This window comes from Aquila chrysaetos, chromosome 1 (assembly GCF_900496995.4).
Source record: "Aquila chrysaetos chrysaetos chromosome 1, bAquChr1.4, whole genome shotgun sequence".
Classification (NCBI taxonomy): Eukaryota; Metazoa; Chordata; class Aves; order Accipitriformes; family Accipitridae; genus Aquila; species Aquila chrysaetos.
In genome coordinates, this window is record NC_044004.1 from 15,642,846 (window position 1) to 15,655,325 (window position 12,480).

Sequence of the window (12,480 nt, forward strand, 5' to 3'; positions counted from 1 at the left end):
TGCCCAGCCAGTTCGGACGCACTGTGGATAACTTTCTGCTGTTCGAAGCCTGCACCTGCGCTTCATGCGCTCTCCCTCACCCACCCCCAGTAGTTGCAGATTGGAGATTTTAAAGTTTATGCATGTAATATTGAAATTAGAAAAGCTATATTTCAGCAGGGAACTCTGTTTCCATTCTGTTGCATGCTGGCCATGCTTATATTAACGTCATGGTTTAGGTCAGGAGAATTTTTTTGAAGAGAATCATCTAATGGCTCCACTTACCACACATGGGTCACATTGTGGAGCAACCTCAGGGCACACAAACTGAATTCCTCTCAGATGAAATTAAACCTTGAGACCGATATCAAACCTCTAACTGCTCACAGGCTCTCGTTCCAGGATTCAGAGCCTTTACTGATGCTGAAGTAAACCCCCTGAAATGAGAACAGTATGGATGTCAGGTCCTAGGCACTGACCGCTTTGCCCACCAGACTTGCTCCTGCTGTGCTACAGTAGTTGCTAAAGTAGACATAGCCTATCTCTATTTCTTAAAAATAGCTCCTCACTCTAATTCCTGAGTACACTTTGGTGTTTTGCCCAGCAGTGTTTATCTCCTGGAGAGGCCGTAACTATGAAGTATACATCAAGGTCAAGCTATGAATGACATATCCATCCCACTGGAAGGGGACATTATGGAAGAATGATCATTATCTTCATTATCTTCTGTCTTTTGGAGAAAAAACATAAAACACCAAATGTGGACTGACAAAAAAAGTCTAAGTACTAGGCATGCAGGTCAAAAGAAACTGATAAGCCACAGAGCTTCTTTCTCTCCTAAAATGTTATTTCTGTGTAAATATGAACCATGCACATGGTTTGGCTATTTGCCAGTTCCACTTGGGTGTGAAAAGCAGCCTTCATGGTTGAAAAGCTATTTTTCTGAACCGCAAATGGCCATGGCCATGTGAGAGACATCTATTTAAGATCTGGCCCAAGTAGAACCAGACATAAAAGCTGAAATAGCTGGTGGGGCTCTGTGTCACCCCTGAAGCTATTCTCATCTTTTAATAGTTCCTCAAAGACTTCCTGGGGAACCATCTGAGACAAGCTCAACCCCTTAGCTGGCAGCTACTGTCTGCCTACAAAATATGATTACTCAAAGATATATTTTATTATGACACACTTTCAAAACTTCCTGTGCTTAAAACAGTTTATTATCAGTGGATTTTCAGAGACGCGCCATCCATTAATCAGAAAGGCAAAATGCCCCAGAGTGGACTGTATTCCTCCAAAGGAGCTGTAAGAGCAGGTTATTCAAGAACTCATTTGCCAGTTATAAATACTCTGAAGTGCGGAGCGGGAGTATCGGCGGTGGAGAGCACATTAAGAGCTGATGGTGCAGCTGTGTGGATATATTTCCCTTGACTTGTGTGGCATGGGGCTTAGAAAGTATAAAGGGTAGGAAGTGAGGTGGAACTGGAATTCAGAATGATCAGGGTCTCTCTGCACTGAGAGCACGGCGAAGAAACAGCTGAGTACATAAAACCTCATAAAGAAAACCAAAACAATGATATTCCCTATTGTGACTGTTTAGTCTTTCTGTAGAGACTCATGAGGTCTGGGCTATTATCTATTTTTAATATCACTTGACCTGAAAATTTATGCTACCATCTGGAGAATGTGAGGATTTCTGTGTTACAGACTTAATACTGTCAGGGAAAAAAAAGGGGGGGGGGGAGGGGGGCAAGAGAGGTACATTACAAAAATGTTTAAACATTATTCAGCAAATGCCACTCATTTGTTTATGTTTTTTTCTAAAGAGAACTTAAACAAAAATATATGTCTTAAATTGCAAAATGTGAAAATATAGGTTGAGATGTGCATGCACGTATATTATCTCAGATAATATTCGCTTTACATTTCTTTCTATTTCAAGATTTTTAGTACCTTAGGAAATTAAGGTAACCTTTCAGAGATCTGCCGATAATTTGTCTTTTGCATAATAAATTGGAAATACTAAGAGCAAGAGGAAAAACAAAAGGCTATTTAATACCTTAGTAATAGTCTTCTTGTTATTACATTTATAATGCTTTGTTTCTGGAGTCATCTCCAAATAGGGAGATTGTTTTTTAAATCATGAGATTTTAGTGTCAAAATAAATACACTTCACATTCTTTTTTTTCATCTTTGAGCATTACATGCTCATGCTTCAAAACTCGTCTGAAAGCCTGACAGCTAGAAACCCTGTAATAATTGCAAGTGCTGCAGTGTTAACAAGACAAACAATACCATTAGACTTGCAATAAAGTCACAAAAATTAGCAGCTCTGTAAGAGAGCGAAGCAGAGCCCCGTGCCAGAGCAGGCTCAGCATGGGAGGGGAGGATGCTGGACCTTGTCCGCTGTAAGGGCTGCTCCTGGTCCCAGGGTCGCTTGCAGCAGTCACTGGCCCATAAAGCAGCATCTGTGTCTCGACGTCGACACAAGGTACCCAGGGAGCGATCGTTAGCCAGTGTAACGGGTGGCACGAGTGGCCCATGCTCACACTGCTTGGTGCAGGATCCCTCCAGTGCTCACTGGCCACGTCCTCGCTACATGTTACTTGGCCCTTGGGTTCCTCTGGGCCCATGTGGCCCTACACATACTTACCTGATTTTTTGGCAGGAAGGAGGAGGAGGTCCCATTTCAGTGCATCTGAAATAACTTGAGGGTCAGGCTGCAGCCCACCAACGTGGTGCTTGTATGACATAAAACTGAAGGTATGTGCCATATGCCCTGAAGTAGGAGGCTGTTTAGGGTACCTAGCCTGCTGGCATAGCGTCAAAAAATGTGTGAGATGGAGGAAACTAATCCTGATGCAGTCTTGTCCATACTGCTGACTGGGATGGATTCTTAAGGTGAGCTATCCCCTGAATCAGACCAAGGATTTTCCTTGAGGATGGCTCACTGGAGCACCCCAAGAAAGGGGTGCCCATAAAAAGATAATTCTAACCAGGCTACAGTAACATCAATCCTGAAGTAATGCATTAGGACACAACAATAATAATTTTGTATTTGTCTGTTTGATATTAATGAAAGACTGAGCTGAGCTTCCAGCCAGGGAAAAGTGTATGATTTTAAAAATGTGCATTTCTGCATGTTGGCTTTCATGACATGTGGCACTGAAGAAAGGGGTATAGACAAGCTCACCTTCAGAATCAAGTCTAAACCAAAATTAATTTAGCCTTTCTTGATGGAAATTAGAAGAGCTGCATGAAAATCATGGCCAGGAGTCAGAGAAGTACATTTGATTTTCTACAGTCAGGCTGTTTAAATCCTCCTCCACACACACACATCAGTGAAAATCAGCTTGATTTTTAGAGTTCATGGTAGCACCCTGCAAAGCTTACTAAAGTCATTGGAAGAGATGTATTTCAGTACTTCTGGAAGTCAGGAAATATATTTAAAGGTCCAGCATTTGGGGCTAATAATTGGAAGACTGTCACATTGTATTCTTCAAGACCAAGCCTTAAACCATTCATTAAATTATCCTGTTAAAAGAGGGTACTGTACAGCTTTGAAAAACTGATTCAAGATACCAGCAAAGTGATCATCAATCTTCTTTGAAAAATCTCAACTGAAGTTCAGCTCATCACCCATAATTCAGTTGCCTCCCTGACTATCTACAAACAGGCAGGTTTAAAAGTCCCATTTTCTCTCTGTATAGGTTTCAATTAGCCACAGACTAATCAGAATCTGTACTGTTATTAATGGAGCCCTATGGGGTAAGAGAGAGGAATTTTGAAACCCAAAGTGATCTCTTCGTTGGATCTCTTTCTCAGATTCCTCCCAACTGTGGCTGCTTCCTGCCCTGTCTACTCCTGTTAACCTCCAGCCCCTCTTTCTTCACAGCAGCTGGTAGGGCTTAGGCATATTTTCTCACTTTTGTCATGCCCCTTTCACCCTGCCTTTGCTGCAGCTCTAACTCTTACGCCCAGATTAAAGGGCGAGAGAGTAGTGCCAGAGTGCTGTGATTGAACAAGAGGCCATACATTATCAAACCCTCTGCTGACACAATCTAACCATGCAAGTTAAGCAGCTGATCCTCCTTACCTAAATAAATTTTCTAGCTGGGAGAATAAGATCTTACTTGTTTGCAGACATACAGTGCTCTGAAATGCTGGCAAGTACAGTATTGAAACAACCCCCATGCCTGAATAGAAATAAGGTTTTTAATCTTTTCTTATATCTGGAGGAACAAAGTTCTTTTGCTCAGACTGCTCATCCAGCTGCAGATGCTGTAAGCACTGCATCTGTCACCTTCCTGCTAGTCCTAAGGTCAAGGCTTTGTACAGCGTAATTCTTAATATCATTATGTTGATTGCACATCTGACTCATAACCTGTAGAGGTTCTGGAAATTTGTAGCTAGATACCCCCAGAGAATTCAAAGAGCAAGGTAGAAAAAGTTTTTACTGTTCTTTACAACATAGGAGGAGTTTTTATAACGGAATGTAACATTCCTGTTTATCATTTTCCCTATGCCCTGTTTCCTATTGCAAAGTAATGACACAGGACAATACTACGTTGTTATTCCACAAGATAGTGGGATGAAGACAGTTTAGAGCAGAGCTCCAATATACACAACTGTATATCAAGTTTGCATGTTTATTTATTGATTTTCTTTAACTACACTCTTACAAAATATTGCAGCAGAAGTGTTGCCAGTAAAGTACATGTACAACCAGGCCGTCCTATTGCTTATGCCAAGGTGTCTGCCAGCATACGCCAGAGGCATTATTTCTTATTTCCATTCATAAAAAGCAAGAAGAAAAGAATAACTGTATCATCTATAGACTGTGCACATCGTAGTCCACTCAGAATATTAAGACGCATTCCCAAAGAGTTCTTATTGGGAGTTATTAATGTGATTAATGTGTTCCTGTATCAACTGTTTGTTTAACTGAGCATTGCCGTTGCGTTTTGCACTGGCTGCTCACTTCATACATAGATGTTCATTGTTCTGACTCCAGGCTTTGTTCCCTTCTTTCACACATTGAGAAAGTTTTCCACAAACTGAGTGTTTATGTGTTGAGTGCAGTACTCCATGGACTTTAGGGTCTAATGGAGTGTGAGAGGGGGCCTGTGGTTTTTCATCTTGTTTTCAGCTGTACAAACATCATGTACTTTTCCCTTCCTTTCAGAGGCCAGTCTACGGCCTGCTAAAACACCAGCACACAGCAACGTAGTTGCTAAGACTTTACAAGTCAAACTGGGAGGACCTGATGCCATTCACCTTAACACCAAACATATTGACAGTGTTTATTTTCTCTGCCCCAGCCTCAGCTCTCAAATAAACATATCAGTGGCTGTTTTTCAGTGCTCCTCTGAAGGAAAGCCTAAAAGAGTATCTATCTCATTGTCAATAACAAGTATAACCTGCGCTCAGAATAAAAGTGCTGGGGGTGGGGGGATAGAGAAGGGTATAAACAAAGGAAAAGATTAATTTCTCTTTGTGAGCCTTTTAAAAAACGTACTTATTTTGAGACACTTTTTGATACAAGCAAGGGCCTTGTTTTGCTTTTACACTTTACACTTGGTGAAGTCCCAAAGGGATGGGAACTGGGTTGGTTGGTACTTTGTATATTTTTTAGCGCCCGCACCTTGCCCCTGGGGAAAGCCATTCATTAAATTGCTATTCTGGGTTGATGACATTCAGATTTACTTTTCTCTTCATCAAGAAAATCCTGTAGCTGTCTAGAAAAAAAAAAAATTCTCTCTTTAATACAACATCTCCTAGATGTGTTTGAGCCTTTAAATTAGCAGGGGAAAATGACTACCAGAAGTCAGTATAGATGCAGTAATGTAAAATTGTAGCTAGAAAAAGAAAAATCCAATCACAAGTCTGTACTCTTGGCACAAAGACATGGCCAAAATTCATTTGTCAGTGCTTTACAACATAAACAGCAGGCAATTTAAAGCCTTTTTAAATGGAAATTTTACATAGGTATGCCAAGAGAGCTTAGTGAATGCAAAAGGAGTTCACATTGTTAATTACTAAAGAATGAGTATCCTTTCTAATGAATACTAATTTTAATACCTGTCCACACTACTTCATATCTGCAGATTCCTTCAGCAGTATCTTTCTGTCCTTTCAAACATGTCTATATACCTACAATGAATGGCTAATATGAATTAAGTACACAAGCCTTTTGACTGATTACGGCACAGTTACATAATTGCATGTAGAGATTGCAAATGACAAAACAGAAAAAAAGTGTCTGAAGTTTGCTGCTTAATCATATTTTCTATAATCATGGTTCTCTTTTACATATTTTCTTGGGACTATGATGTCGAAGCTGTTCAGAGTGCTGAGTGACTGTCACCACACCTCTTCTGTCTCCATAAATATTTTCCCAATACTCACTAGACATGTGTTACAGTTCTGTAAGCCCTTCTGAAACCAATTCATTCTAAAAGGAATTAATTTATTTAAAAACTCAGACCTCATTGTTATTTGTATGTGGTTGTATTATCTGGAGAAAACCTATTGAAGCAGCAGGATCCCACCATACTAGACATCTGCACTAAGATAAGATTTCTTACCCTCACAGGGCTAAGGATTTGGGAAATAGTGCTACCATCCACAGAGACAGATTTCATAGCAATATGCCACCCTTTAAAGCCAGAGTTAGACTAACTTAGAGATCCTGGTTCTACAATTCAGAAATTTTAAAAATAACTGCAGCAAGGAAAAAAAACAACTCTCTAACACTTGGGTCAAGTCACTGCCCTGGGTCATATATGATGCGTTTAGCATACATGCAGATGCAGTACTGAACAACTGTTTTAACCCTTGCTTGTGGTGTTTGTGTAACAGATTCCTGAAATCACTAGTCATGAAAAACATGGTTTTAGGGCTGGATTTGTGTCAGGAACTTCTCAAACACCTCAGGAAGTCTGCCCTTCCTATGCAGGGACCACAACCTGGGAATAGATGACCAGACAATAGGAGAAAATTAAATGAAAACATGAAAATCATAGGTGATTTTAATTCAGGTTAACTGGACATGTTCAAAGCTAAGCTCAGTAAGTTTGGAATGAAGTGTCGAAGTGCAAGATGCTGTTTGTTTGGCATATCTCATAGAATTGATGGAACATTACAGGTTTGTGAGGGATACAAAGCTGAGCAAGGGAGGCTAAACTAGAAGAAAGAGACTTATAAAGTCTTTAAAAGGTGGTCACAAGAGGTCACATTCTTCTTCAGGCATTTATTGAAAAAAAGTACATAAAAGCATAAACATGTATATTAGAATTAATTCCCATCTCCATTTCTTTTCCCATAATCTCTTTTTCTATTTTGAGTGCCTTTCCCTTTCTTTTTTCAATTTTTAAAAATAGGAAAGCTAATAATAATTGTATTCAGACCAAAATCTTTCCAACTCACTGAGTATTGGCATGTTGGTAATTAAGGTCTCAGCTCTCCTGTTGTGACTTTTATTAAAGTCAATTTATATCTGTCAGATCCTGGCAGTCTATAAGAATTCCCAGTGGGGATACTTGCAGCAGCTTTCTCCCATCACCATTAATTGCATGTCATTAATTTGATAATGTATCACAGGCATTTGATACCCCTAAAGCCTGGCACTTTCAGTCCAGGACTTCTGTAATTGGCAAGAGCTGTTTAAGAGAAACACATTCATCTAGACCCCAGGTGCACACACACAGCCCCACTGAGCCAATGCCTAGTTTGAGGATTTACTCTCATACCAGGTGCATGTTTTTACTGTGTCTGAACTCAGGTATGTTTTGAGGATTACCACTAAATTTGGCTGGAATTTCAATTCCCAGTTGAATATTTTGGAGAATTTGAGGTAAGATTTCCAAAATGACAGAGGTACTGAAAATGGTGTAGCTGTGATGCTAATACATTTCAAAACAGTATTAGAAAACTAAGCTTTTCACAGACAAATAAAGCAACGTTTTCCAAAAGCTCAGCTTGTTCCTGCTGCACAGTTGATCAAAGATGTAGCCTCTCTAACACCCAACATTGGCAGCAGCACTATGAAAAGCCATGAAATAACTGTAAAGCTATACTGGTTTAACCTTTCATAGATTTGTTCATCCCTCATGTTCAAAGATGAAAGGCTAAATATAATGCCTGCATGCAGCAAAAATAGTTTGAAAACTGATTAGCAGCACAACAAGGGCTTCCTAATTTCAAAAGGCATGTACTCTGCCCTCTTCCCAGTTAAGCCCCATGGCATCGGAAACTTTGATTTCACGCTCTGGAACAGCTCTCAGCAAGACAAGTTAGAGGAGACAGATTAACATCTTCCTCTGCTACTGCTGGTGCAGAAGTCACCTTCAGTATAATATAAGATTAGCTTATAATGAAAACATCTAATCCAAAAAGGAAGATGGCATGGGAAATTACTGCTTACTGAAGTTACGGAGGAGGCAGAGAGCTTCAGTTTTCATATGCCTTTTAAATTCTTATGTATAGTGTCCTTTGGATATATTTTACTGCATCCTCACTTCCCTAACTGGGAGTAAGGAGAGAAGAGAAAGTATTTCCCAGCGTTTCTTGCTCCAGTGCCTGCAAGGCCTGACAGCAATTCTTTGAGCTCAGGCTTAGCCTCAGCCCAAGAACATTAAAGAGCTGAGCCTGGGCCAGGCTGTAAAGGGCCACTATGCCCATTATAGGCAGAATTCAGACTTTATTACACTTCTTATTCCCAGGAAGTAAATAATAATTCCCATCAACAAATTAAAGGTGTGCCTGATGTAAAAACTCCCTGAAGCACATCTGTCCGTGCATTAAATTTTCTGTGTCCTAACAAAATCAATGGCAAGTACCTCACAAAATGTTGGGATCATTCATTTTTTTAGAAGGAAACTGTGACACTGGAAGGGCTATTCGCTTTAAAGTTAATTAGGGATTTTGAGTGTCCTTTTGATTCTTGAAAAGCTCCACTCACCAGCAACTTCCCACTCTTTTCCCCAAGGCCACTCGGAAAACAACTTTACTGGTTTTCTTCCCACTAGTTCTACAGTTTCTCACTGTGGACATAATTAATTTTCAACTCCTCTGATGCCAGTGTGAATCGGTCTTTAGCTGAAAGATTTTTGAACCTGGCTGTACATGAAGGGACTGATCCTACCCAAGGCAATATAACTTCTCATAAGTAACTCTATTTTTTTTCAAATCCTGCCGTGAGGCACCAATCTGCAATGACGAACATCTACTCTTTTGCCAAGAAATGGCTCAAGTCCTTGGTCTGGGGTAAGTGGGGGCCAAGCGAGGAGGCCCGCAAGCTGGGAGCTGCTCCGTGAGCATCATCGCCCTTCCTGAGGACTTCTGCAGCAGGACTCGCACCTCCTCCATGTGAGCAATGAAATCCCACCACTTCCACAACACGAGGACCTGTGTAGCCAGAGGACTGAGGCACGGATGGCTTTCTCAGGCATGTATGCAGCACTCTGCTAGGATAAGACCCAAAGGCCATTTGGCAGCTTTCACCCTTCTTGTGCCTCACTTGATTGCATGTTTATGACCTTTCACTGGTGGCTCCCTGCCCGTGGCTGGAGCTGGACTCCACCACGCAGCACAGGGCTGTGGTGCCAGCAGCCTTCCGTCCTTGTCCTACAGACATTCTCTGTCTCAGCAGAAACGTGTCTTTAATCCTTCCCACATTTACTTTTTTCCTGGACCACGGGAACCTGCAACAGCACATTTTATAGAAATTCAGCCACTAGTGGCTAGTGATGTTAAGAATCAGCCTGAGTTTCTGTTATAGCTACCTGATTTCAGAGATTTTAAATCATTCCTTAGGAATAAAGAAGAAAAATAAAAAAACCTTTCAGTGTGAGACTTGATATTCAGGGACTCAAAGAGAAGCAATTTATTTTTAACTGATGTAACACCATAACTGAGATGATTTCATTGCAGGCGGAAAAAACCACAGCTTACTGTTTTCAAGCGGCTTTTTCTGCTCCTGCAGATAGTAAATGCATTTGTTTAATAAAGGACAAGACTACAACATGCTCTAATTCTCTGGAAGGAAAACTGGTTGGTAATATATGCTGGAGCTGTAAAACCAGCTATTGTCCATATGCACCCGCTACTCTCTTGCTGAAGTGTTTAACATTCATTTACTATTAAGGACTGATAGTAGGACTTCGTAATGGACGTGCTGACAGATTCTTAACTACACAGTTTCTGGCCAAGTATCTTTTTTTATATCTTGGCTTTAAATATAATGGATTATAATTCTTACACATTGAAAAGCTGATTCTCATTCTCATTTAGTGGGTTTGTTTTGGCCAGCTTGTGGGCTTTTATAAGTACTGCAAAATCACACTGTGCATATAACTTTCACTGTGACAATAGGAGGCCTTACTCCAGAGAGTGCAGATCTGGCGTTATTCTACTGTACCCAGCGGAGTAGGCAGAGTTGAGGGCAGTAGTTATTATTTAAATTTTGAGAGGACACTAAATGAATTTCTGATTTTGTAGACCCCCTAAGCTGAGTGCTGTTTTTAAAAGAAGTAGTCTGGGACATTATTATGAACAATGTGTTATACTGCAGAGCAATTACACCATATAGCTATTATATTTTGCATTTCATGTGAGACTACTGGAAATAACAAGAAGTGAAATAAACCATGTAACAACAAGAAATGAGGTTATAACAGACTTATCTCATGTTCAGACCTGTCTGAACAACATATTGCCTCCTATAAAGAGCCCCAGAGAATTAGTTGCAACTTCAAGTAATTCCATACTGTATAATGTGTCTCCACCTCTGGTTCCCACAGACCTAAAAGTATATTTTTAAAATGCAAATTACATAGGTTTTGCCTTTTATTCTTGTGTCTAATGCAGGGTCAAACATATCGCTGGCACTAAAATGAATATTCATAATAACAATCAGACAGTGGGGAAAATACTAACTGTTCAGTGGGATAAACAGACGTACTTTAATCTCTTGTCATGCAGGGGATGCTCTATTGCTCTTCTGTAACTCATGGTATCAAAGGAAGCCTGTAAGTCTAAGAAAGCTGCTTCATATTTCTAGATTACAATCCCCTTTGCTCCTTTGTGATTTGCACAGAGCTCTCAAGAGAAGTTCACAGGAAAACATGACTATTTTTTTAAGCTTTTTATCAGGATATTTCACCTATCTCATTTACATTGTCCCCTTTCATTTCTCATAATATGGATGTAGGAGTTTCACTGTGCATCTATCATTTCAATCTTCTGCATTCTTCTCAAGCAAGTAGATTTCAAGAGAATAATTCAAGTCAGTGATTATTATACAAGAGCTGATGATGACCTTACCTTTTAGCTTGCCTGACACTTTACATTGTCAGATACTTGCCAGTGTTTTTCAAGAGGTCTCATCACCTTTCCTGCTTGATATTTGTCAGAGATTAAACTTAGATTAAAGATGTCTTCTCTTTACCAGACAAAATTCAGCCTAGTCCTGACTGCAGTGAAAGATTTTTTCTAAAAAAAAAATATCATTTTCCTGCTTTTATTTGCAATCCTCAGGAAAAGAAGCATAACTATCCCATTTTCAGCCACTCTCAAACTGTACATACCCCCAACAGATTATTTCCACTCTAAGGATAATGACCATCTGTTGCCAGCCAATGTGGTAATATACTTTGTAGCGTAAATGGCAAAAAACTGTGTTGTAGCTCAAGGTCATGTTATAGTTGCAGCTTCTTCTTCTTCAAAAAAAAATGCCTCAAACACCACAAACCTAGGAAGTTAAACAACAACAAAAAAACACTCACAAAAAATACCCACCAAGCAGAAACCCATGTTAAAAGAGTTTTATTTTAGATGGAAAAATCAAGTACTTGAAAGTCAGGAAATGGCAGCTCACAGTTACCCTGTGGTATATCAATACATGATCACAGACTGCTTCTCCCTGGGATCCCTCCACATTCAGTAGAAGGGACTGACACGCAGCAGAGCAGAATCAAAGCTTCTTGCATAATTGTATTGAAGACCTTGATTTTACAAACAAAATAGCATCCATACCTGGATGCTTCTTTGTTACGTGGTTAGGTTACACAAGGTAAAAACCAAAACCAAACATTGCTCAAGAACATATGGCTGGTGACTTGTGCTGCAGGACAAAATCTGAGATTAATGTTTCACAAGTGCAGGTTAGGTGCCAAGGTATTATCCCACACAGGATCTGTGTCTGACCACCCCGTAACAACAGAGGAACAGGAATGGTGTTGCAGATGAGCATCCAGGAAGTAGGGTCAAAAGAGATGAATAAAAATAAGGCTGCATGTGTGTTGCAGATGTTACTGGAGTCCTGGGTTCCTGATCCCCATGTTTATTTGCTTTTAAAATATCTATGACTTTTGTAGTCCATGATTTTTCAGATCTGTGTATCCGTGACTTTGCAGGATGTGCGAGGGCATGAGCAAGGTGATGGTGGTGGGGATACCCATAACAGTTGCACAAGTTTCACCAAAAACAGTGAAATCCTGAGAT

At 40.1% G+C, this 12,480-nt stretch overlaps 1 long non-coding RNA gene across 1 annotated transcript; it reads right to left on the bottom strand.

The window, feature by feature from the left end:
• Positions 1–676: 676 nt before the first annotated feature.
• Positions 677–9,326, bottom strand: LOC121233263. Its single transcript, XR_005932256.1, has 3 exons — positions 9,317–9,326; positions 6,939–6,944; positions 677–709 (listed from the first exon to the last, which is right to left on the bottom strand). It is a non-coding gene; the product is annotated as an uncharacterized LOC121233263 (long non-coding RNA).
• Between the last annotated feature and the right edge of the window lie 3,154 nt (positions 9,327–12,480).